Below are 25,941 nucleotides of genomic sequence, written 5' to 3'. Positions count from 1 at the left end.
ATAAGACTTACAAACTTTTCTAGTCTAGAGCTAGAATACCGCACGTGGTTCCGCAACGGGTAACTAAATCAACTAAAGCAGAGAGATAAGCTAACCCTTAAGATCTTGGTCCAACTCAAAGAGTATAATCCTACTGACCTAAATGGTTCAAGAAACACAAACCCTAATGGCGCGCGTCTACCATAATTAATTAACACACTCAGTATTAGCCGAACTAGCAATTCATGACTACACGAAAAAAATTCATGCAATAATCAACTGTCCGGGGCTCATGCAACCTAAAATACATCTAAAGGTTCCTAGAATAATATCAAAAATTATAAACTTTACAATAACTAAACAATTAAACAAAATATTAGCACCCGGAAACTAATAAATCAACCGCTAGACATCAAACCTAGGTGCTTCTAACCAATCTAGACAATCATAATCAATGAACAGTAGCAAATATATATAAAAGTAACATGTTCATATAATCTGATTACAAAAGGTTTGAATGATTAAAAACAAAAAACGAACTTAAAATAGTTAAAATACTCAAAACCGACAACCAAAGGATAAAAGATAGAACCGTAAGTTTGTCCTCCTTGTTCTCTCTCCTAGAACAGGTGCGAGATGGCTGGAATGAGGAATATTTCATTCATAGGGTTTAAACTCTTTAAATAGATCATTAAACTTGATTAGCAAGCCAAACTAGGTTAAACCCGGTCTAACAAGGCCCACTAAACGACAAAATAGACGGGCTAGATGATTTTTGGGCAGCTGGCTGATGTTGGGACGCCGCGTAGCGCGTCCTAGAGAGCTGGCCTGGGACCAGACCCATGGGTTCGATTCTTCGTTTTTTGCTTATTTTACTCGTTTAAACACGCATGAGCGCTCCGTCTTCGATCCAATCCTCGGGTGAGCTATATCCATCACTTTAAGACTTTTTTTCCTTGCTCTTATCACCCATGATCCTACATCAAACATAAACATGTAAACACCATCGAAAATGGACAAACAAACGCTAAAACACACCGAAAAGCTTGATAAAACAGGTACGAAAATGTGTGTATTTCATAGCACATCAGCCGTCACACCCCGACTTAGGGCATGGAAATGTGACACCCAGTTGGTAGGGGTGCTCATTTTCGAATATCTGGAGTTTCTTGTATCCGTTTGGACAGTCTAACGGATTTGAATTTAGAAAAAACAAAAAATATTTATAGATTAATACATATTAAGTAAACAATCTCAGTCCATATTCTAAAAGGTTATTGAGTACTTCAACAGTTCCGTGGTACACCGACGACCACCACCATCACCGGTCATGAACTGCCACTGATGTGCTCAAAACAGTCAATTAAATATTAACTAAATTAAACAAGTAATAAAAACAAGACCTAAGACTCAACTAAACAAAACACCGTTAAGTGAACCGGTCAATTGTACTAAAGCTAAGTAAGTCCGGAATATCGAACCCACATGACTCTATAAATTACGTTAATTAACTAATTAGACTCGACTTACGACACGACTATTTATTATTAATGTTTTAAAGGGGTTTTTAAACTTATATTAAACTAAGAAAATAAATAAGCAAGTACACGAGAAACGAGCAATCAAACACAAGATCAAAACCAATAAGCGAAGGAATCTACCTAGGTAAGAATCCCATGCATCAACAATCATCAAGCAATGGACAAATAACATGATTATAGAAACTGATTTCTAAACGTATTCATCTAATAAACCCTAAAGGACCCTTGACCGAATCAAATGAAATCCTAAAGAACAATTATTAGATTATTAAGCAATCAGTTGAATTGATTTCCGCAAAGTTATCAAATAGGGTTAATTAATAGTATCTAAAGCAAGCAATCTTACGAAACACTAAACCCTAGATAACTTGATAAGCTAACATGACATCATGAACATGGATCAACACAATAAGCAAGAATATTGTCACTATCTATCCTAACATGCAATTGACCAAGACACATGAATAACTCCTCACCTTACAGCTATTGGAATTTAGCAAAACATTCAAAATCCTAATCAACGATTAACAATCTTCTATGATCTAATGGGCCCATTCAATCACAATAATCAAAACACCAAGTAATGATTTAAACATAAACCCTAAATCTAAAGAACACAATCAAAAGATAAAAGATCTATGTGAAGCAATAGTTAATAATCAACCAAGATAATAAATACTTATACGCATCATGAAAGCAAAATCAAGTCTTTACTCAAAACATATGTCCAAAGCAAGAATCAAATCAACACATGTTCATCAAACCTAGGTAGACATGAAGTCTAGCCTAGCATGAACATAATCAAATAACTAAACCAAAGAACAAAAGGAAACATCATGAAAGATAATGAACAAGAACAAAGATAAAGAACGAGAGAACCCGTCTTAATCGACCCTTGAACACTTGGATGAAAGCTTAATGATCCTCCTTGATTCCTAGCTCCAAATAACCTTCAAACCCTTGGAAACCCTCTTGAAATCGGCTGCAAATAAGCTTAGGATCGGCTAGGTTTGACAAGAGATGCTTATATAACGCATAATGGGCTTGGCTTGCAAAATTTGGCAGCCCAGAAGGCCTAGGCACCCGGTAGCCGCCTTGGCCCTTTGCCTTAGCGCGGCGCGGCGCCCTTCTGGAGTAGCCCACGAGATTTTGCTTTTTATTTGCTACTTGTTCATGTTAGATCTCTTCCTTAGATTCCAAGAAACGATAGAACCTTCTAGACCTTCTTTCCCTTGATCACCAAGCCACCATCTACATGAAAATAAATCAAAACTCGTAAGTGAAGTAATCATGTAAACAATGATGAGCAAAACGAGCATAAACTTCACATGAAAAGATAGAAAGAATTAAGTTTAAAATGCAAGACATCAAAAGAGTTAAAACACTATAAATACAAAATACTTGACTCAAGACCTTAAATAATAAAAGATAAACGAAACACGAACTAAACCGAACTCAAAACATTAAAGAAACATAATTTTACACGGGATTCGAGATGTATAAATAGATGTATATCAGCCACTAACCACTAAGCATTGTCCCTACCTCAATACCTTGTATTTCTGTTCTCCATTTTTTATGAAGTAGACCTAACCTTGAAACTGAAGCTGCCAAATCGAGATGAACATAACCATGAAACTAAAAATGAGGAAAAAGGGATTTTCGGGGTCGAATTTGAGATTAATAGGTGATGCGATGGTAAGAAATGGTTTGGGGTTGATCCTTAGGTGATAATCCAATGGTGGTCGTTGGAGGCATGGTGGTGCTATGAAGTCACAATAGATTTGGGAAGAAATGAGCGTTGTAAAGTGTAGGATTTTACAAAGATAAAAGATATATGTATATATATATATATATATTTGAGTAAAATAAATAATTAAAAATATTATATTTAACGTTTCATATAGTTTGGATATCCGAGATGTCCCGAATAATCTTATACGTATTATTCGCATCCGAATCCGAATCCAAATATTCGTATATCCGGGATTCGGATATCAGAAATTTCGAAAAATTTCGGATAATTCAGATTCAGATTTTCAGATACGAATTTGAATTCAGATTCTTTTGCACACCCCTACCATTTGGTATCCGTTTTGTAGATATTTCAGATTTGCGAGTTTATTTTAGCGGAAGACTTTTTATACTAAAGTCAAATATTAATTTACAATGAAAATTCTCAGGAATTAAATACCTGAGTATTAGTGTACAAAATTTTTATTTTCATATTATAAGGATATTATTAACAAAATTGAGCCATCTGAATACACGCTGTCTATCATCTGCCAAAATGACTCATAATCCTTGTATTACTTGAAATGTTTAGAAAATAAGTTAGGATATGTTGGTAAAATGCTGACATACTCTAAAACAGTTTAATAATCTTTTGTTAAATATAAAGATAATTTTATGTACAACTCATCGCGAATGTCTATTTCTCCCCAGGATTTGTACCACTAATCCACTACCCTACACACACAATTCAAAGGTTCCCCGGGAGTTGTGCCCGTTAGAAACTGGTTATGCTTGGTCAGTTATGTTTAGATCCAAACACATGTGTAATCGGTATGAGCTGTTTTTTTATTTTATATTTTGTATTATAGCCGCTTTTAGAGATCATGTAATCTCGTGTAAACGTTGACTCTTTCTGACAAACAACATGTTTATCCTACTAGAGTAAAATTTGTTTTACAGTTTGTAAAGGTTTAAGGTATTCACTTGTTATGTCTAACCCTTTCGACTGATAAACGTTCATACGCAAGTGTCACAAGCTTGAGACTGTCCATTTGAATGAGACGGATCTTATCAAGATTGAGACGATTTGTATAAAATTTTAACATGTTGTATAATATTTTTGACTTTGACTCGTATTGAAATTCATTTTGAGATGGATCGCATAATGGTTCGACGGGCCGTCTAATCCCGTTGTTTGGCACGTTTAGGCTGAAAATAACTTTAACATGTTTCTGACATCCGTTTATGTGTTATATAGTCTTAAACATGCTTGAAACACTTATGCTATTTTTGTAAATCATTTTTGACTGAAGTTCAAATGATAAATGCTTGTAATGACTTCTAGTGCTAGTGGATTTACTTGATCAGGGCCTTGCTTGATCATAATCACTTTCTCTTGCTTGTTCTTTCTTATAACACACTAAATACACTACCTAGCCTTAATTTTTGAGTGAGGGGTGATATTAAAATACTTGATGCATGTTATGGGTCTAGGACTCCTTATTTATAGTCCATGATGAGATGATAAGCCATAAATCACAATAAGGCACATAGGGTTCAAGTTTCAACATTTCTAGCTATCAAGGTGGTGATACGAACCGTCGATGAGACGGTCCGTATCATCACTAACTCCAGGTTTAAGACTTAGTTAGACTGCGCCGTCTTAAAATAGTAGGCGAGTGAGACAATCTGTTTCAAATAAAAACTTAATGTCCAGGCCGCGCTTGATATGGACCGTATCATAATGAGATGGTCCGTCTCACCTGAAATTTGCTTAATTACATATTAGCCCTGGACTCTAAGTTTGGAAAAATTGCCATTTGGCCCTTCAACTCTCTAAGCTGGCAAGTTTGGCACAAAAGTTTTCAGGATATTACATAGGCCTAATATCTCTTTTAATCCATCTATATCTAACCCATAAATGATGATTTTCCCATATATGACCATTATGGAGCCATCATCATGGTTAACAGTTTTCTTTTTAACTCCCAGAGTATCTAATGCACCATCAATTATACATGCTTAAATACAAAACTACTATAACTTTTACACACTTTTGATCATTATTGAGGGGAGGGGAAAAGGGGGGGGGGGTTAAGGTTAAATACTACCTAAATTGTACCTAATTGGTAAATATAGGTTTTTGACCCTCAAGAATGAAAAGAAGTGAAAAACATAGATAAATGATGAAGATTTGAAGATTTCCTGAAGTTTATGAAAGCAAGCGCGGGCCTACCTGCCTAATCACGGTTATGCCCACCTACCGAGTTCAACGTATGTCAATAGTCAAAAAACATTTAAGGTCTTTCCAAGAAGACAAGCACAAGTATGCTCCCTCATGTACAGTCGTGCACAAGTAGGTATGGAAATGGGTCTGGTTAGATGGGTTTAGGTATTCCCAAACCCATACCTATCAGTAAAACCCGTCCCAAATCGATTGTTACAACAAGTTGATCTATTGTTGCTCAGCTTTTAGATTAAATCAAGCTCTTTAGACCTTCCTTTTGTGGTTTTATGGTAAGAACATAGCTATAAGTATGACATCTAGGCTCCAGGGCTCGTGTAAGATCAAGTTAATTCCTTTAAGCCCTTAAACTATCAGATCTAGCATTATAACAAATTTCAAGTCGAACCGATTATGTTTATTAGCTCTTTTATTGAACCGAATGGAACTTTACTTGTATAACGCTAACTGGTATAATTAGCTCGTTTATTATCAAGTTTGATAATTTATCACTAATAGAGGTCCGACCGATCATCCTACCAAGTTTTATGCAAATTCTTACACGAAAAGTAAACTTTTTTTTTTATCAAGAACACACCTTTTGACGTTTGTGTTCGAAAACACTCGAGTAGCTCAAAACCTTATCAAACGAGCTCCAATTGAGGTGATTCCAGTGGCTATAGAACCGTATTGTCGAGATCTACGAACCACGCTGGTTGCCACCACAGGAAACCGCCTCTGCTATCTTTTAAAAACCAAAAAAGTTTCAAGAAAAGACACTTATACACTGTTACGGTTTTGATAGCTAAAGCACGACTTCTACAACTTCAATTACATATTCCAATGCTGAAAACCTTTAAATATATGTTTGGAAGATGCTATAAAAATCTAAGGTCGATTTGATGGCTAGATTTCCTAGAATTGTCAGATCTCTGCCGCTTGGTCATTCAAACACAAATTTTAGTGTTAGAGTGGTGTCTTTCTCTTTCTTGATCTAATGTTGGAGGTGAAATAATGAAATGAAGATGATGGATACACTAATAAGTAGGATTCCACTATTAATTTTTCCAATTAAAACATTTATCTCCTCATACTTTAGAATAATATCTTTTAACTTCCCATAACTCAAATAAACTTATTCATAATGAAATTTAGTATGCTACAAGTCTATCCAACTTACAAATGGTTTTGTCCTCAAAACGTAATGTTACAAATCTATCATTCTTTAAAAAAGGTTTCGTCCATGAAACCTGGTGATCTTTCTTAATATGATACATTTAGTATCATTCTGATTTATGACTCTTGCTTTACTCGGTCGTCCAAGACCTTGCTATGCACGAAGGATCACCTTATTTTCTATGAATCATGATTGCTTAAATGATGGTCGTGATTTATAGCTATACATCTCTCTTCGCCCGTGTCCTATATGGCACTTGCTTACAGATTATTCATCTAATGAAAGCCGGTAAGCAATAATTTCAAATGATGGATTTGTTAAATTGTGTTGGTGGTATTTTAAAATTTTATGGATGCCATTTTCGAAAAGAAGAAAAATGAATGGAGTTTTTTTTTTCATTTTCTAATTCTAATTCAGTACAATTTTTTTCTCTTGATACAAGTTAAACTGCTATTTCTTTAATTATCAACTTTTATGAGAAAACTGTTTAATTGGACCCAATTTTATCAATAGGCCAACTTTATTCCCAAAATCTTGAAGTTATTAACACAAGTCTTATAAAAACTGTAGTTTACACAAACTCAGACGCAAGGGTATGTGATAAATAAGTGGAATTAAAGCTATATGCCATTAAAATTGTGTGACAAACAAATATGGCATACATAATGTGTCGTTAAATAGTTAACCCCCAGTTCGTTATAAAACCCAGTTCGCTATAAAAGCCAGTTGTTATAAAAGCCAGTTCGTTATAAAAGCCAGTTCGTTATAAAGGTCCATTCGTTAAGAAATAACGAAGAAGTCCATTCGTTAAAGAACTAGATGACGAATTGGATGACGAACTAAAGTTTGAAAGAATGACAAAAAAGGTTCCTGGACTTAAGATAAAATGGATTAATTACAAAGAAGCCCTCGAACTTTATGAGTTAGCAAATAAAATAATAATTAAGAATTCTAATGAAAAATGTGTTAAGACAGTTAATGAAAATAAAATTTTTCCAAGCTGACCTGGCAGCTCGACCCCAACCAGGGCCTCTGCACCTTGGACCCTTCTTAGGGCTGCCGCCCCTAGAACTTCGCTTCCATGGGTGCTGCCCCGGACCCCCGTTCTTTGAAGGTTATAATTAGACTAGAAACGCGATATGAGTAGTGATAGTTAATTGATACGTGTAATTGTTATACAGTTAGTCACGCACAGCTAAAGAAAGGAATAACCATTAACCGTGAATGTAATCGAGTTTAGTTGAGTTTCTAGCCCCATTTCCTTGTTATGTTTTCGGGGCTGTGTGCATACTCAATGTGAATGTCAGTACACTTACCTTAAATGGTAAATGTATGCTATAATGATTGATGTGATAGAATGTATGAATGTTATGAATGTTATGAATGAATGATTTTCGGTACGTGAACGATCTTCGAATATTGCACGTATTTCCAGGGAAGGTGTGTCTTATATAAGATGCATGAATGATGTATGAATGAGTAAGAATATATATATATATATATATATATGAATTTATATAATAGAACGTATGTATGAAGAAGCGTAGGAATGGTTGATTAGATAGCACTACGTGAAAATTGACCTTCGGTCACACGAACAAAGTGTGGCCGTAGGCATTTAACCACACACATTTGGTTCAGGCCATATGTGGCCAAAGGTCGCGGCACCGTGGGTATGATATGGCCACACACAGTTTTTAGTGGCCTTATGTGGTAATAAATGTGGCTAAAGGGTACATGCATTAGTTGCTGGCCATTAAGAAGCCTCTCCAGTAAGTGTGGCTAAACGGTAGAAAATGGCCACATGACAATTTACTATGAGTGACCATTGCACGTATATAGCCACATGAATTTTATATTAATGGGCCAATAGGGTTGTGTTAAGCTTGCATTGTGACCTATACCATGTGGATATAGCAAAGAAATGACCACTTAAATTTAATAATAGAGTGGCTAATTATATGATATAAACACTGGATATTACATTAAAAGTGGCTAAATACGTTTACTTGCCACTCAAACACTCTTTTGTAGATTATAGTGTGGCTATTGTCTTACTGTTTGTCACACATAATGCTTTAAAGTGTGGCTATTGTCAAACTTTTCATCACACATAGTGAGGTAATGTGTGGCTAATCATATCATATAGACACTGGAGGTTATTGTCAATGTGGCTAAAAATTTGAACTTGCTAGTCAAAAACTCTTTTGTAGATTATAGTGTGGCTATTGTCTTACCGTTTGTCACACATAATGCTTTTCGTAATTTAAAGTGTGGCTATTGTCAAACTTTTCATCACACATAGTGAGGTACTGTGTGGCTAATCATATCATATAGACACTGGAGGTTATTGTCAATGTGGCTAAAAATGTGAACTTGCTAGTCAAAAAATCTTTTGTAGTTTGTGGTGTGGCCATTGTCTTACCGTTTGTCACACATAATGCTTTTGGTAATTTAAAGTGTGGCTATTGTCAAACTTTTCGTCACACATAGTGAGGTACTGTGTGGCTAATCATATCATATAGACACCGGAGGTTATTGTCAATGTGGCTAAAAATGTGAATTTGCTAGTCAAAAACTCTTTTGTAGATTATAGTGTGGCTATTGTCTTACCTTATGCCATACATAATGCTTTTCGTAATTTAAAGTGTGGCTATTGTCAAACTTTTCATTACACATAGTGAGGTACTTTGTGGCTAATCATATCATATAGACACTAGAGGTTATTGTCAATGTGGCTAAAAATGTGAACTTGCTAGTCAAAAACTCTTTTGTAGTTTGTGATGTGGCCATTGTCTTACCGTTTGTCACACATAATGCTTTTCCTAATTTAAAGTGTGGCTATTGTCAAACTTTTCGTCACACATAGTGATGTATTGTGTGGACAAACATATCATATAGACACTGGAGGTTATTGTCAATGTGGCTAAAAATGTGAAGTTGCCACTCAAACACTCTTTTGTAGTTTGTGGTGTGGCCATTGTCTTACCGTTTGTCGCACATAATGCTTTTGTAATATAAAGTGTGGCTATAATCATACTTTTCGTCACACTTAGTGATTTTTCTAATGACGTTTGATCTCGTTCCGTCACACAAACAAAAACCAACTGATGAAAGTGTGGCCAATGTTTTTGGTACCCTTTCATCACACAAAAATGTTTTTGTTATGGCTAATGGTCATTTATAGACTCTAATTTTTGCAATTTCAGGTGTGGCTATTGTCTTACTTTTGGCCACACCTATTTAATGTGTTCTATGTGGCCAAATTGTGTGTAATTAGGCAATATATAATTATTTTTATTTTTTGTGTAGTAATATAAAACAGCTATAAGCAAGCATGATAAAACAAAATTAGAAACAAATTATATTAACAATATTATTCACTTAAGCAAATGTATATGCAAAATATCTTACAAAATACAAAAATAACGACTACCTATATACTAGCTAAGGCATCGGTTTTCTTGGCACTGCTCCTTGTCTTCTGTTTGGTCACCCTGTCTATCGTTGTGTACTTTGCCTTTGCCTTCTTGCCAGCTCTGTCTGGTTCTTTTGAGGATGGGAGTGGTGGTAGCTGGAACAACAGAATATGAAAAACAAATATGTATAATTAATGTCGTATTTTGTAATTGAATAGAACAAAATAGTAGGCCTGCAAACGAACCGAACGTTCATTTAACTGTTCGTGAACCTTTCGGCAGGAAGTTCGTTTATGTTCGTTTATCTTTGTTCAATTACGTTAATTTAGATTATAAACAAAGGAACATAAACGAACACAGGTGTTCATTTTTTAAACTAAATGAAAATAAACATAGATATTTGTTCGGTTAAGTTAAAAGGGAACAAAACTCCTGGTCACATAAGATTAGGTGTTCTGGCCAAGCAACAAAAGTACCAGTTGTGTCGCCAACAATCATAATTTCACCTGCCTCACAAGGAGTAATTGCTTATTCCTTTATGGCTGCATCAATACTAACTTTATAGCAACCCTCCGTGATTGCTTTTCCATGCAATTGTTGTGGAACCGGTGACCAATGAACTGTACCATTTGCCACCTTGTTACGCTTGTCATGCACACGCAAACAACACTCATACACCTATAAATAAGCATGTGAAATTAAGATGGCTTAGTTGAAGTTAATATATAAGTACATACCCATGTTGGTGGGAAATTAACAATGTTTCGCGCAATACATACCTTTATTTCAGCAGGTGGGGAAGCTTCATCCGTAGATACATCAACTTTTCTTTTACGGCTTCTCCGTTTTACCTAAAAACCATTCAATGAATCAATCAACAATTAAAGGAAAAACTAAAATTGCCAAATACTTACTGATGGTTTTTTCGAGCCGTTACTAGCCGGAGTGTGGTGTAGTTGTGTTAATGCTTGGTCAACATTGTTCTCTACAGGCTTCATTGGTATTATAAAAGAAATTGGAATTGTTAGACTTATTAGGTTATAAAATATAAAAACTGAAATTGCCAAATACTTACTGATGTTGCGCTATGGGGATCGACTACCGTTTGGTCAACATTTTTTTTCCACAGACTTGGCCTGCAATTCAGTAATAGAAAATGAGCACACTCAAATTGGAAACGATTTATAAAAAGTGCTGAAATTGTCAAATACTTACTGATGTCACGATATGGGGAGCGGGTACCGTTTCAACAACTATTTTATCCACAGACTTGGCCTACAATTAACTTATGCAAAATTAGCACACTCACATGGAAAGACAATTATTAAATCAAATCAATCAAACTGTCAAATGCTTATCTGAGTAGCGGATTCTTGTTGCACAGCCTCACCTGAGGTTAAGATGTTTCCCACAGAACTGGCCTACAAATCAATTTATTAGGTTATGGAAAATGAAAAATCACATGTAAAGTTGTAATAAACAAAGAAACTGTCAGATACTTACTGGTGCTGGCATTTTAGTTTGCCCCATAGCACTAGTACTTTGGTTAGAACCAACCTGGTTGGGAACAGGATTTACCTACGAATTGTGACAAAAACAGTGCCAATTATGTATGTCGAATGCATTAATTAATATGTAGCATACGTCACTTACTTGACTTGCCGACATTTGCGGCAACAATCCTTCGAGATGTCTAAACCTGGCCTCAAATGCAAACTGTTCCTTCTCACGGCTTGCTAGCATAGCATTCGTGGATTCAAGTAGAGTCGTCAACCTGTTCACCAATTCATCTCTCTGCATCGCCTCATACTCAAGTTGGGCAATCCGTTGCTTAAACGAGCCTTTTACCCGACTCACACCCCAATATTTACCTGTTGTCAATCCGTACCCAATCCCTTTTAAAAACCCACCTTTCTATTTGCCAAGCACTAAGGTGACGGCATCTATGCACGGTTCAAGTGTCAGGGCTCCGGAGGCGATCTGCTCCTCATGCTGAACCTGCAAGAAAACAAATATTCTAATACGCTTGTAACACGCTTATGTACAAAAACATATATATATATATATATATATATATATATATATATTCTAATACGCTAGTAACATGCTTATGTATCCACATCAAGTGTTGAGACAAGTTATACAGACTCAAGTTTTTTTGACACCAATATAAGGCAATGAATTGACTTTAACATGATTTAAAAAGTTTAATACTAAAACATACTAATTTGGTTGTCACGCCTTCGACAACAACATTCTTGTATGCACGATCTTTGTCCTCCCTTGCTTTCATCCCCATTAATGCACCACCGGGGATGTCATCCGGTTCAATTTCCTTCTTTTTGACCTTGTAAAATATTCAAGAGAAAGCAGCTGACGGTCATGCATTAGACACATAACCAACAAATCATTGAACTAGAGAGAAAGCAGCTGACGGTGATTATCAGTTTCTCTCGAAGGTAGGTATAACCCCCTCGTCCCATGTGATGATCAAAAACATTCTTTGCTTGAGCTCCCTTTGATGAAGCCGATTTTTTCTTCAACCACACATTATAATCATTTCATTATATTTAAACAAAAAACATAAACCATATATAGTTGATCAATCTACGTTTGCAGAGTAGAGGATTTATACCTGAAACTGCTCTGATTGTGTGTACTCAACGAAGCGATCCAGGTCTTCTTACCTGATCATCGTCCTGTGTTCCTTGGGTATCGCCTTCAGCTTCAGAGGTTTACCAATGTTCGGCATAATGTATTTGGCATACATTTTTCTTCTGAAATCCTGAAGAAGGTGTCCGAGCCGATTCATCACAGATAGCCTGCGACACGCCTCAATCTCAAAATATTTCTGCATAATATAATACAGTAAAGGTAAATTACATCTCAAAATATAAAATGCACAAATAAAAATAAAGAATAACCGTTATTTGTTCCCACAGTTTATCTCTAAGCTCCTTCGTGACCTCCCTCCAACTTAGATGTCTCAAGCCAACTATTTCCCTTACAACATCCCCTAAAAACTTGCAAACTTTGATCTGTTTTGGCCAATGAACCTACCCAGATTATCAAACTTCACTACCAGTCTGACACCACCAGAGTTTGCATAATCGGTACGTAGTTTAGGTAACCTCGTCAACCCTCTTGTAGGTTTTTTCGTAGTAGCAAAACTTTTGATGGGTTCGATAGCCATCGTCGCTATATCACCGTCGTTCTCGTTGGCTTCCTCGCTGGAGTAGCCTTCAGTGTCGTATGATTGAGCGTCGTCGTCGTCGGTGGCTTCCTCATCGGAGTATAAAACATGTTCTTCTTCGATTCTTTTATCTATAAGCTTCATCTTCGATCGTTTTTTAATAATTTGGAGTGCAATTTGGAGTATAAATCACTGTCGTCTGATTTGTGGTGTGAAAAAGTTTTTAATAATTTGGAGTGTAATTTGATTTTTGGAGTGTTAAATGTAATTTAGAGTTTTTAAATATTTGGAGCCAATATTTTGGAGCTTTTTGAGTTTTGCCTCCCTTTTAATTAAGAAGCAATAGATTATTGGCATAGTTTTTACGGCAGAGAACCTATAGACACTTTGACAGAAGGTGGTTGGATAAGCGTGTTACTAGCGTATTAGGATGTTTATATATGTTTATATACATTAGCAAGTTACAAGCGTAATAGTGTTTTTTAACAAAGTGTTTTTTGTTTTATTTTTAGATTTAACCAAGTGTTGTTTACGATTTAATAAGCGTATCACAAGCGTTTTTAACAAAGTGTTTTTTGTTTTTACGATTTGTTTTAAGATACTCCATAATTACCATTCATTAAAAGTTTACATACAAAAGGCACCATTATAATACATTCCATGAAACAAAATAAGAGTGAATAACAAAACAGATGATACAAGAAACTATAAAAGTAAAACATTTAAAAACTAACCAACCAACATTCAACACAATAAACTAAAAAGTATATCAATACAACCATACAAATATTTCCCAAAGTGACCAGTCACAAATGTTCCAAAAATCACCAAACACATCACCAAATATTTCCCAAATGTTCCAAACATCACAAATCACTAATAAACTTTTGAAACTAACAAAGTACCTTCATTGATGTCATATTCAAATCTGCACTTATCACCAATCTGTAATTCATTTTCCTCCTTGAAATTTTTCTATTTTGGTAAAGAATATCTGAATTTCAGCTTCGACACTTCACCATGGAGTTTCATTTTTTTTTATTACCTTCGGGATTGACCAAAGTGATTAGCATTTCATCGTAGGCATCAATCTTGGTAGCAATGTGACCCGGAAGACGCTATGAAAAGAAAATTTCAAATATACTTGTAAATAAAAAAGAAATTTAAAAATTCAATTTACCAATTTCTTGGTGACGTTAATGTGGAAGACGATTTTAGAGTCATCATTTGGCTCATCAAGATGAATTGGGTTTTGGGAGGAACTACCTTGATTGCTTAATTGATAGTTGAGAAACAGCTGATTTGGAAAAGGAAGGATAAATTCTATGCCATCTTCATGAAAGACATTAAAATGAAATGTAATATCTGATATGATTTCAAACACAATAAATGAACCACCTTTCAAGTTGGTTTGTTTAAAACCCTCAATCCATCCATCCTCTAGCCTACAACCCATTCCATCCCAAAGACATGAAACTTTAAACTATATCTATCTGGAGCAATAAGCTCGAAAAGCAAATTCATGTAATTTTCACCAAATTCTTGAATCACGTACCACTTAGGGAAATCCTATTAACCATGTTAATTAAAAGACATTTGAATTTGGAAACAATAATTAAAAACAGAAATTAAAGCTTACCAAGTAATGGACGTGTCGGTTTCTGACTGGAATACATATCGTAGTACCGGATTGATCATTTACGTTTCTTTTGAAAGTAAACATATTCAACATAGATCTTGACTTAAGCTCAAAAACAACATATGTTCCAGCTTTTATACAACATTCTCTGATTAATTCTGTCCAACCGATTCCAAAATAAAAGCCATCAAGTACTTTGATTATAACTACAAAAAACGTTCTACCACTTTGATCATAAATCAAATAACAGCCGGTATTCGATTTCATGTCAGCAAACATTGGTTGAACAGCTTTAGGAATGAGCTATAAGTAACATAAAAATGCTCTTAGAATGTATATGTTACAAAACTGTAAAATGTTTCATAAAAAAAATTAACCAAATAACATTAACATACCATCCTACTCATGGAATCGTTGTCGATATCTACCAGGAACTTAACTCCATTATTGAGACGTGGCATTTTTATGTTCTTACCAGGATAAGCGATGTCTACGAATTACTGTAAACTCGAATTACAGTAAATCGAAGTAGAAGTTGATTTAGGGTTTTGAAGTTAGGAAAGGAGTTTGAATTTTGGTTTTATTTATTTCTACACATTTAATTATATATATATTTTGGTTTTTGTTTTATAACTTTTTAAAAATAGTATAAAAACATAGTCTTTCTTTTAGTTTTTTTTACTAACATTCAAGTATAAATTTCGTTAAAAGTTGAGTTCGTTTAATAAATCGTATTTTTTAAATAAAATTAAAATTTTATCCATTATTGAACTATTATCTTAACCATTAGTAAGATTTTCTGGATAAGATTTACAACTTCGTAATAGAGAAGCTCATAACATTCTAGTGTTATCATTATCATATGTAGTTTTATATCATTATCATCTTCTAGGTTATCATCATCACCATATGTGTTATGATGATGATCAACATCATAAAGTTATCATCATTATCATGTATTATAGTGGTTATCATCATCATCTTCATAACCATCGATCACCGTCACCATGAAACGGTATCATCATCTGACGTGCGGGTAATCAACGTGGTCATTGTATAGGCTTTATCGTAGTCGGCGTTGATCATACGGGTAACATATATCTCACTATCAGTGTCGTCATCATCGTCACACAGCATCATCATCGTCCTATTGCCATGTACGGGATGTAGTCAGCATCGCATGGGCTATTGTAAATAAAACGCCCAATATTAGCGATCACTGTCGGCACCATCTTATGAATTGTTGTCGTCATCAAATGACATCATGAGTCGTACAGGCTACCATCAGTATGACCATCGTATACGTTATCACGGTCGTCGTCGATCATACGGGTTACATGTCATTAAACATCGGTGTCACCATCATCAATATATGTGTGTGTGTGTGTGTGTGTGTGGCGTATTGTCATATAGGTCCATATAATTGGTCATCATCATATATATGTATGATCATCATCATAGACGTCATGCTCATCGTACGAGCTACGGTCGCCATCATATGGGTTGGCGTAAGTAAACCGTACCATATAGGTTAGCAGCATCATTATGATAACCACCACCAACCCAGGTAGGTATATTAGCATCGTCGTTGTCATAATTGGGCCAATCATCATGGTCATCATACGGGATAGCACCGTCATCGTCTCATGGATTACATATTCGCAATCATACTACACACCACCTACTACCACCATCCACCTTCCACATTCGCCACAACGACCTCCAGCACCAACCACTAACCACCACCACCCACCACACTACCACCACCACCAACCGCCACCACCCACCACCATACCACCATCACCCAACACCACCCACTAATATTATATATAAATATATATACATTTATTTATACCCACCACCACCACCACCCACCCACCACCACCACCGACCTCCACCACCACCCACTACCCACCACCACCACCCACCACCACACATCCGCCACCACGAATCACCACACCTCCGCCATCGTCCACCACCATCATGACCACCTGAACCCACCACCACCCACTAATATTATATATAAATTTTTTATACTATACAATACTAATCGTACGATTAAAATTTAAAAGCACGCGCCTTCTTTTAAATGGTCAAATAATTACCCTAACTCATCTACTTCTGGAACGGCGATAATTATTCCTAAAATTCAACCTCGTAAGTCAATATTCCTTAAAACCATTGACGATTCGTTTCTACAGTGAAGCACAAGCACAACCACAAGCCCGAGTGGTTTAATTATTCTGGACCGGAACCAAAATGAAGAACCCTAACTCATCTACTTCTGGAACGGAACCAAGGACGAAGCAAAAGCACGATAGGTCTCAGAATAAAGATGGAACAAGTGTTAATTTATGATTTTTTAGCATTTTAGGTTTAAATTAATCTTAAATTGTAAGCATTTGTTAAATCTTCTTATGTATTAAAGCGTTTTATAAGCGTGTTGTTGTAATACATATCTTTGTTTTTTTTAATCTTTATATAATATTAAAGCATGTTATAAGCGTATGGTAAACATGTTATGGCTTTGGTATGTGAATTATCAATGTGATGTTTGATAAGAGTTTTCTGTTTCATTGTGATTCGTGTTGTTATCCCCTACCCACATGTTATATTGTATGTATGTGATCCAGTTGTCGAAAAAAACAAGACTGATAAAGCTAAGCATCTAAACAAGAAGAGAGAAAAAAGGAAGACTAAAAAAGTTGCTCCGGCGGGGAAAACAAAACATGTTGTGGAAACAGACTCTGATTTAGACATTGACACAAAAATCGACAGGTTGTTGTCAAAGCGAAAACAGGTGGAACACAACACCTCTGGCCTGGACTTTCAGCGTCCGAAAAAGAATGCCATTAAATAAAAGAAGCCAGCCGAGAGGGGAAAACCTTTTGTTGAATTTGTAGACAAAAAATTGAAGAATAGGTGTGCACATATTAATATTGTTGATGCAGTGAAGGCAATGACCACTGCCCAAAAAACTTGTGTAGAAGAAATGGGTTTCGAGTCAATGTTAAGACTTCAAGTAACCCAAACTCCAACAACTTTGAGATAGTGGTTGCTCATGAACTATAATAACCGTTTAAATGAATTGAACATTGGGAGCGGTGTTATTAAGATAACACCACAAAAAGTACATGAAGTGTTAAAGATACCAATGGGTAAGATTCCTGTTTTAGATAAGAGTAGACCAAGATTGGGGGAAGATGTTACTACAAATTTGTTCAAAAATCAATTCCCGACAAATTCAAGAATAAGTATAAAGCATGTGAAAGACAAACTGGCCGCAGATCAAGGAGTTGGTGAACTGTTTAAGATTAATTTCCTTGTGTTGTTCAACACATGTATAGGATTTGTGACAAAATCAACAACAGTCAATCAACGATTCAGCGTCGCAATTGATAAAACCTCGGATATTCCAAATATGGACGGGTGCAACTATGTTATTAAAAACTTGAAAATGACAAAGGAAGAATGGAGAGATATCAACTGTCAATACAACGGTCCGATCACCTTCCTTGTGATGCTTTACACACATAAATACCAGAAAAAATATGGTCCATTTGGGACTACCGTCACAACGCCTGCAGTCAACTACATAACAAAAACTACTTTTAATAAGATGGAAAAATACTTGGAGAATAATGGTCCTCCCTTAGAAGAAGATGCTACTGAGGTTGCTGCTGCTGCTATGACATTTAGTGTTGACGGGAAGGGGATTGATGCGGCTGCTGCTGCTCCTGCTGTCGTGAAGAGACTTAATGAGACTGCTGATGCTGCTGTTGCTGATACTGCTGCTGTGACAGTTAGTGCAGCCGGGAAAAGACTTGATGAGACTGCTGCTGCGGCTGCTGCTGCTGTGACACTTAGTGCTGCCAGTAAGCCTGGCGTTGAAGAAAGCACTGCAGCTGAGGAGAAACAAGAACATGGTATTAAACTTGTTATTTTCTTCTAAAAAACTCTCATATCTCTTATCTCTATATGCATTTTATGTAATACAACATTATATTTAATTAAAAACAGATGGTCAAAGTGCATCTAAAACAGATAATGCCGATCAAACAGCTGAACTAGATTTGGATGATTATGTAAGCGATTATTCACCTTTAAGTTTGCAAATGCCTATCGTGCTTGTTGACTATTATTTAACTCCATTACAACTGGCTGGGATAAATTGAAAATGTTTTTGAATTAAGAATAACTATATTTTCTTTTTACAGTCTTGGAATAAGGCAATGGATAAACAGTTGAAGAAATTTGGACAAATTTGCTCAGAGATCAAAGTATTGGTCCATCAAGGAAAGGATAGACATCCATCAAATCACAATATCTTTGCTAGATGTTGTGAATGAGAAAACAGTTTCACTAATAATATGGTCCCTAAAACACAAGATTCAGATGTTGGTGTTGGTGTTGGTGGTCCAGTGGCTGCTCTAAAAGGTATTTGGGCTAAATTAAGTATTAAAACGCTCATAAAACGCTTATGCTATTATTTTAAACTTATTACATCTGTGTGATGCAGTTGATTCTGATGTTGGTGTTGGTGGTCCAATGGCTGCTCAAAAAGGTATATCATATATGTACCAGCTTAATAATGTACCAGCTTAATTATAATCACAGTTGAACATATTACATCTTTGGATGTCGTAAAAAATGATGCAGGTCAAGAAAACAATGTCTCATGCGCAGATATTGATAAAGTTGTTAATACAGTGGTTGAGTGGGCAAAAGAGGGTATTTAATTATAAATAAAAACCAAAAGGGGTTGAAGGTATTTAATTATAGTTACAATTATTTTCAGTCAAATTTAAAATGAGTTGTTTTATGTTTAACAGTTGACACCGGATTGTCAACAATTAAATCGAGGTTGACGTATCCGCTAGTGTCACAGAAGATGAAGAAATAATTCCAGAGTATATATTTTTTTGTGTTGAAGACATTTGGGAGGAGGTCTACAAGTCCACTAACACAGAAACGTTCAATGTGATCTTTGAAAGCTACTGATGACCGTCGTTTGAGTCAATCAAAAACCTAATTAAACTACTTAGATAGGATAAGTAAGGTATCGTATCCACCAGGAGTATGTGGTCAATGTAATTTGTGTACAGATTTACTATTATGAAGTAACTGGTTTTTAGTGCTGATCACACAAGCAATTAAAGTGAATTTAGAGAACTAAGTAACAAGCAAGTAAACGAGTTCAAGCAATTAACAAACAAATCACACCCGGGAATTCAAGTAAGCAACCTACAGTTATCTCATGCAACCTAACAGATTAATTATTAACGATTAACTAAAGACTGATCAATCAGACAAAACCTTAGACATCAACAATCACTTTACACACGGCACTGGTTATCAAACAGTCATTACCAGTGTGACTCAGTTAAGGGTAACTGTATGTTTTATTGTATTCAATCTAACCAAACAGTCATATGATCAATTATCTAGCAACTGGTAACAGATCGTTCAGACTAACGTAAACCTAAACCGACCGAACACTTAGAAATACCAAACATCAATAATCATATATCAATCATCAATAATAATACAACAATATTCTTAGTCACATGAGAAAAACTGTAAATATTACAAACTATACATCCCGGGTGCGATTTTTAGGAGATTAGCCGAGTCTTAACATCATTGGATCTTCAATACGGGTGATATGAATCATATGTAGGGTCTTGGCACAAGCTATGGTGGTGAAAATAGCCTCTTGTAGCTGCTGGAATTGCCTCTTGGTCGTCAAAACGGAGTCAGGGTTCTTTTTCATGAATAACATGCTTAAAACCTAATTTTCCCGTCTTTTATATCCATCGCGATACGCGATGGCCATTTGACCATCCCATCGGGTATCGCAACCTAAGAAAACCTCATTTTCAGATTCCTCTCGTCGAGAAACCCAAAATTCATATATTATGGCTCCCATAACTCATTTTCTAGCTCAGGATATGCTCGTTTTACTTCAAGGTCGCATTTTGTCAACCCATCTTGTTCAGTTTTAGCATCGGGTTATGATTTCTCATCCATACTCTTCCCGAATCCTTGTAACACTTCCCAAGACATCAAATCATGCTTGGGTCTTCTCGAGATATCATTCCATGCTCGTACAGGTCTCTAATTTAGCATCATTAATGATTAATGACCTGAAATACAAAAGTACGTATGAAGTACCAGAGTTCTAAAAATATATTCAATAAAACTACATAATTAATACACTAATATATATACAAAATACCCGACCATTAGCTACTATCCTAGCATTTATATAACCACTAATGCAATGGATGCATTCATTGAACTAATGAACTATGAAGAAAAGAAAAAATCTGCAGCATCACCGTTCAGATTCTTTACTTCAAGCACCGTGCTGGCACAAATTAATCTATTTTGTTTGTACTATTAGAAAACGCTCAATAAACACTATAATCATCTGAATTTAATTATTATACAGATAAGTGATCATTATATTGAGTCAAGGGGTTACACAGAAAAAGAAAGACTGGATGTGTTTTTAGACAACATCGAAAAACAAATGGCAATTTTTGGAATTCTATCACTCAAGGAGGTTGCTATAGTGCTCGTGCCAATTCTACAACGCGGTCATTTCTTTGTGGTTACCTTCAATCTTCAAACAGGAGTGATAGAATTACTTGACAACAGTGCAAATCAAGAAATACCAGCTGGTGCAAAGTTTAAAAGCTTAGAAGACAAATCAAAAGCAATTAGAGAGAATTTTGAAGAAAGATACGGAAAGACACCTGATATACTAGTAAACATATATACCTTTAACCCAAAAAACATACACACCTTTTATAAAAATTGTCAAAATACTTAAATTGCTTTCTATGTTGTGTAGAGAAACGTCTTTTGCATGTATCTTAAAACAATCAAACACCCCATTACTCAAAAAATCCAAGTAGCAACAATCAATATATTGAAGATGACATGGAGAACAATAAGTAATGGAATAGATTGTGGTATTTTTGCTATGAGATACATGGAGAAATATGATGGGAAGAGACCATGGGGGTGTAATCTCAAAAAGGAAGGCCCTAAACAGCAAAGACAACTAAAATGGTTGAGGTTAAAGTATTTGTGCAAAATCCTCCTCTCGGATGTAAACCAACACATAAATACTCTTATCAAGAAAGCACTACTATTCCATGAAAATGACGACACTCGTTTAACCGGAGAAGAGTTGATTGCTAAACTTAAGAAAAGGCAACAACAAATTTGAATGATTTCAAAACTGACTGCTATGTACTTTAAGATACTTGTTATGATATGGACTTATGGAGATCTCTAGTCTTCTGTTACCAGTTTGTAATGTACTTTAAGATAATAGTTACATGTTGAATCAATGTTTTAACACAAACATAAAAATTTTATTATTACTAAAACACACATATAAACACATCATCACAAACATACAAATTTTATTACTACTAATCTCTGAGTAACACACATAAAAACACACCATCACTACATCATAAACACTCATGAAACACCATCACATACTAATCTCTGAGTAACATAAGAAACTTCAACTTCAATTCCATTGAGCAATTCAGTTCAAGAATTGCCTTGCCCAAAAGTTTTAATTGGTCAAGCTCTCTCTGTCCTACATCAACCATAAACAAAACATCAAGATCTCGGATAGTACTAGCGGGCATTCGAGTAAGAACTTTTGCAATGACATCCCTGGCATCCAAGTTGTTGCTAGTCTTTACAAATTCTCCAGTAAGACACTCCCGAAAAGCTTTATCTGCCTCAATTTGATCCTTAATTTCCCTCTTGAGGGCATCCTTGTAGGTTGTGGATGATGACGAGCAATCAATTATTAACTAAAAAAAATAATTTAAAATTATGTAGGTATATGAGTTTCACAAATATGGTGTAGGTTTATATAACCAAAAGGCTCACGGACAATACAAAAGGGTGTCCCACGCTTGGGAAACTCTCACGGACGAATAGTAACTCTGTAATAAAAAAACAAAAGGGTGTCCACGCTTGGGAAACGCACAAACTTGTCTCATGTGTTTTTGTTTAAACTAGAGATTACTTGCATTTATATCACCTGTCAGAATTAATTTATGGAATTGATCACAATTATACTCACTTGTCAAAAATCTTGGAAAAAATATTTTGGTAATGATAGCCTACATTAAAGTTAAGCTATATCTTACTACTAATCAAACTTAACTACATTAAATTACTGGCTCAACTACTGAAAATTTAATTTCAGGTCTATATATTTGTTATTCAATCACATTAACACTTTCATAAAGATAATAAAAATGTATTCTTCTGATAAACCGTGAAGAACATGGTGAAAGCAAGGATGAATCTTGAGAAAGAGAAAGACGACACTTTGTTGAAGACAATCGAAGAGATTAGGGCTAGACTCGCATTTGAAAAATCAAACACCCTCAACTCATGTAAACTCATGTGGTTTGAACCAGACACTGAGTTTAAGGCAAAGGCTGTAGATTATCTGAAACAACAGTCTGCATGCTACGACTCAGTGTGTGGGATCCTGGTTGACACCATAACTACGGTGTCAACCAACATGAGTTTTAAGGAGATGGGGGCGGAGACTGTGGACAAGGCGGAGTGATGGTGACGTTAGCTTTGCTGGTCTTGGTTTTTTTGTGTTGTATTGTAATTAATGGTACTTTTTGTATGGCAGCTTTTGATGAATGGTAAATTTGGATTATCTTAAAATGCTTTCTTAACATGTTTTATGGATCATCTAATTTTTATCTCTTTCTTTGTTAAAAACGCCTGTGATACGCTTCTTAAATTGTAAACAACACTTTGTTAAATCTAAAAATAAAACCAAAAACACTTTGTAATCGATTAGGTTAAAATATGTTATATATTTGTTCAAACGAGTCTATTACGCTTGCAACACGCTAATGTACAAAGACATATATAAATATCCTAATACGTTAGTAACACGCTTGTGTACAACAAATCCTTTCTAAAGCCTCCTATATATATATATACACTTATATATCTAGTTTTGTTTTCAATAAAAACTCCTCTTTCACCATGGAAGAAATCTCATCGCGGACCACAACATCCAGTAACAATCGATCTCAGGTTTATTGTTTTTGTGGTCAAGAAGCCATTTTAAGAACATCAAGGACCACCAAAAATCCAGGTCGGAGGTTCTACAATTGTGCATCTCAGGTTAGTGAAATTGCAAATAAAGTTGGAATTCATCTACAATTGTTGACCCCAAACTCTATATTTTTTTAACTTAGGGCAAAAAATGTGATTTCTTTATATGGTCTGATTGTGTTTCGTCCACAAGATCTGATGTGTGCACAAGATGTACAGACATAATTCCTATCTTGATAAGGGCAAATAAGTCATTAGAGGATCAACTTGCAAGGAGTGTAGCTTCACGGATTGAATTAGAAAAAAAAGTGAAGATATTGTATTTTATTTTCTTCTTGTTGTTTTTAGGGCTTTTAATTAGTTTTGTAATTAAAAGCTAAGAAACTTTGTTATGATTTTAGACCAGCTATTATGATGTATTTTTATGTTTCTGAATGGACTTAAAGGCCTTTAAATGAGTAATTTAGTTTGAGTGTTTTCAAAATCACAGTGTCTTTATTTCATTAAAAAGATGTTATTATAACAAATTAATAAAAATATGTTCCCTCCTGAGTTTCGAACCCGCAATATTTGCAATCTATGTTTAATCACAAGCACCTCAACCGTTTGAGCTACACCCTGAGAACGTAATAGAACCTCTTCTAATATTTATATAACCAAATTTCGATGTTTAAAATTTTCATTTTTACCCGCCAATTAATCGAGTTATCTTCTGGAATACTCCCAAATCAATTAGTATTGACCAAATAAAATCTACAATCTCACCAACCCTAATAAATGATCTGCTAGTGTATTTATTGAACTCTCATCAATCTCAATCCTACCAAACAGCTTCATTAATCTCAGGTGAGTACCAAATATTTTTGCTTTTAGTCAGTTACAATTATTGGCGTTAATTAGTATATATATACAGTTGATGACACAATTAATGAAAAAAATTCTTGGAAGATGGATAAGTCTTGGATGTCAGTAGGCGACATGTGCAGTAAAGCATATAAAGATGGTGTTAAGGCATTTCTACATTTTGAAGTTCGTAATTGCAAGGAGACATCACCACCAATTTCTATTTCATATCCATGTGTTCGGTGTGTGAACCACGTATCTCTTAGTGTAGACGATGTAGAACATCAATTGTATAGGTTTGGAATTGATAAGAATTATACTACTTGGATAAAACATAGAGAAGCCGACACCAACATTCCAACTAATTATGTTAATAATAATGGGTTTGCCTTCACCTGCATTCCAACTAATTATGATAATAATACTGGGTTTGTTGACACCGACATTCCAACAGATGCCTGTGAAACTGTAGAAATGGTAAATGCTACAAAAGACAATTTCAAAGGCGACAAGAAGTATCAACAGTTTCTACAACTACTTGTTGACGCTGTGAAGCCCCTATATAAAGGATGTCTTGACTTCCCCAAGTTGTCAGCATTAGTACAACTACTCAACTTGAAGAGCAAGCACGGGGTATCTCATAAGTTCGTTGATGAACTTCTGAAATTGTTGAAAAAGATGCTACCTGCAGATAACGAAATGGTAAATAATATGTATGAGGGCAAAAGGATGATGAAGGCAATGGGCTCAGGATACAAAAAGATACATGTGTGTATCAATGACTGCATTATTTACTATAAGGATTACAAGGATTTGGAAGCATGTCCAGTTTGTAACAAGTCAAGGTGGAAGGTGAATGAGAAGACTAACAAAACTTACATAAACATGCCCGCTAAGGTACTGTGGTACTTTCCCATTATTCCACGATTCAAGCGCCTCTTTCAATCAAAGACCACAACAGAGAATTTAACATGGCACGCCACGAGTACCAATAAACCCGGTGTTTTACGCCACCCATCAGATTCACCAGCATGGAAAGCCATAGATGACAGGTACTCCGATA

The sequence above is a fragment of the Bidens hawaiensis genome, unplaced genomic scaffold (assembly GCF_021521415.1).
Source record: "Bidens hawaiensis isolate Kalapana, Puna unplaced genomic scaffold, B.hawaiensis_p1.1 tig00043453_1, whole genome shotgun sequence".
NCBI lineage: Eukaryota > Viridiplantae > Streptophyta > Magnoliopsida > Asterales > Asteraceae > Bidens > Bidens hawaiensis.
This window is presented reverse-complemented; position numbering follows the sequence as displayed.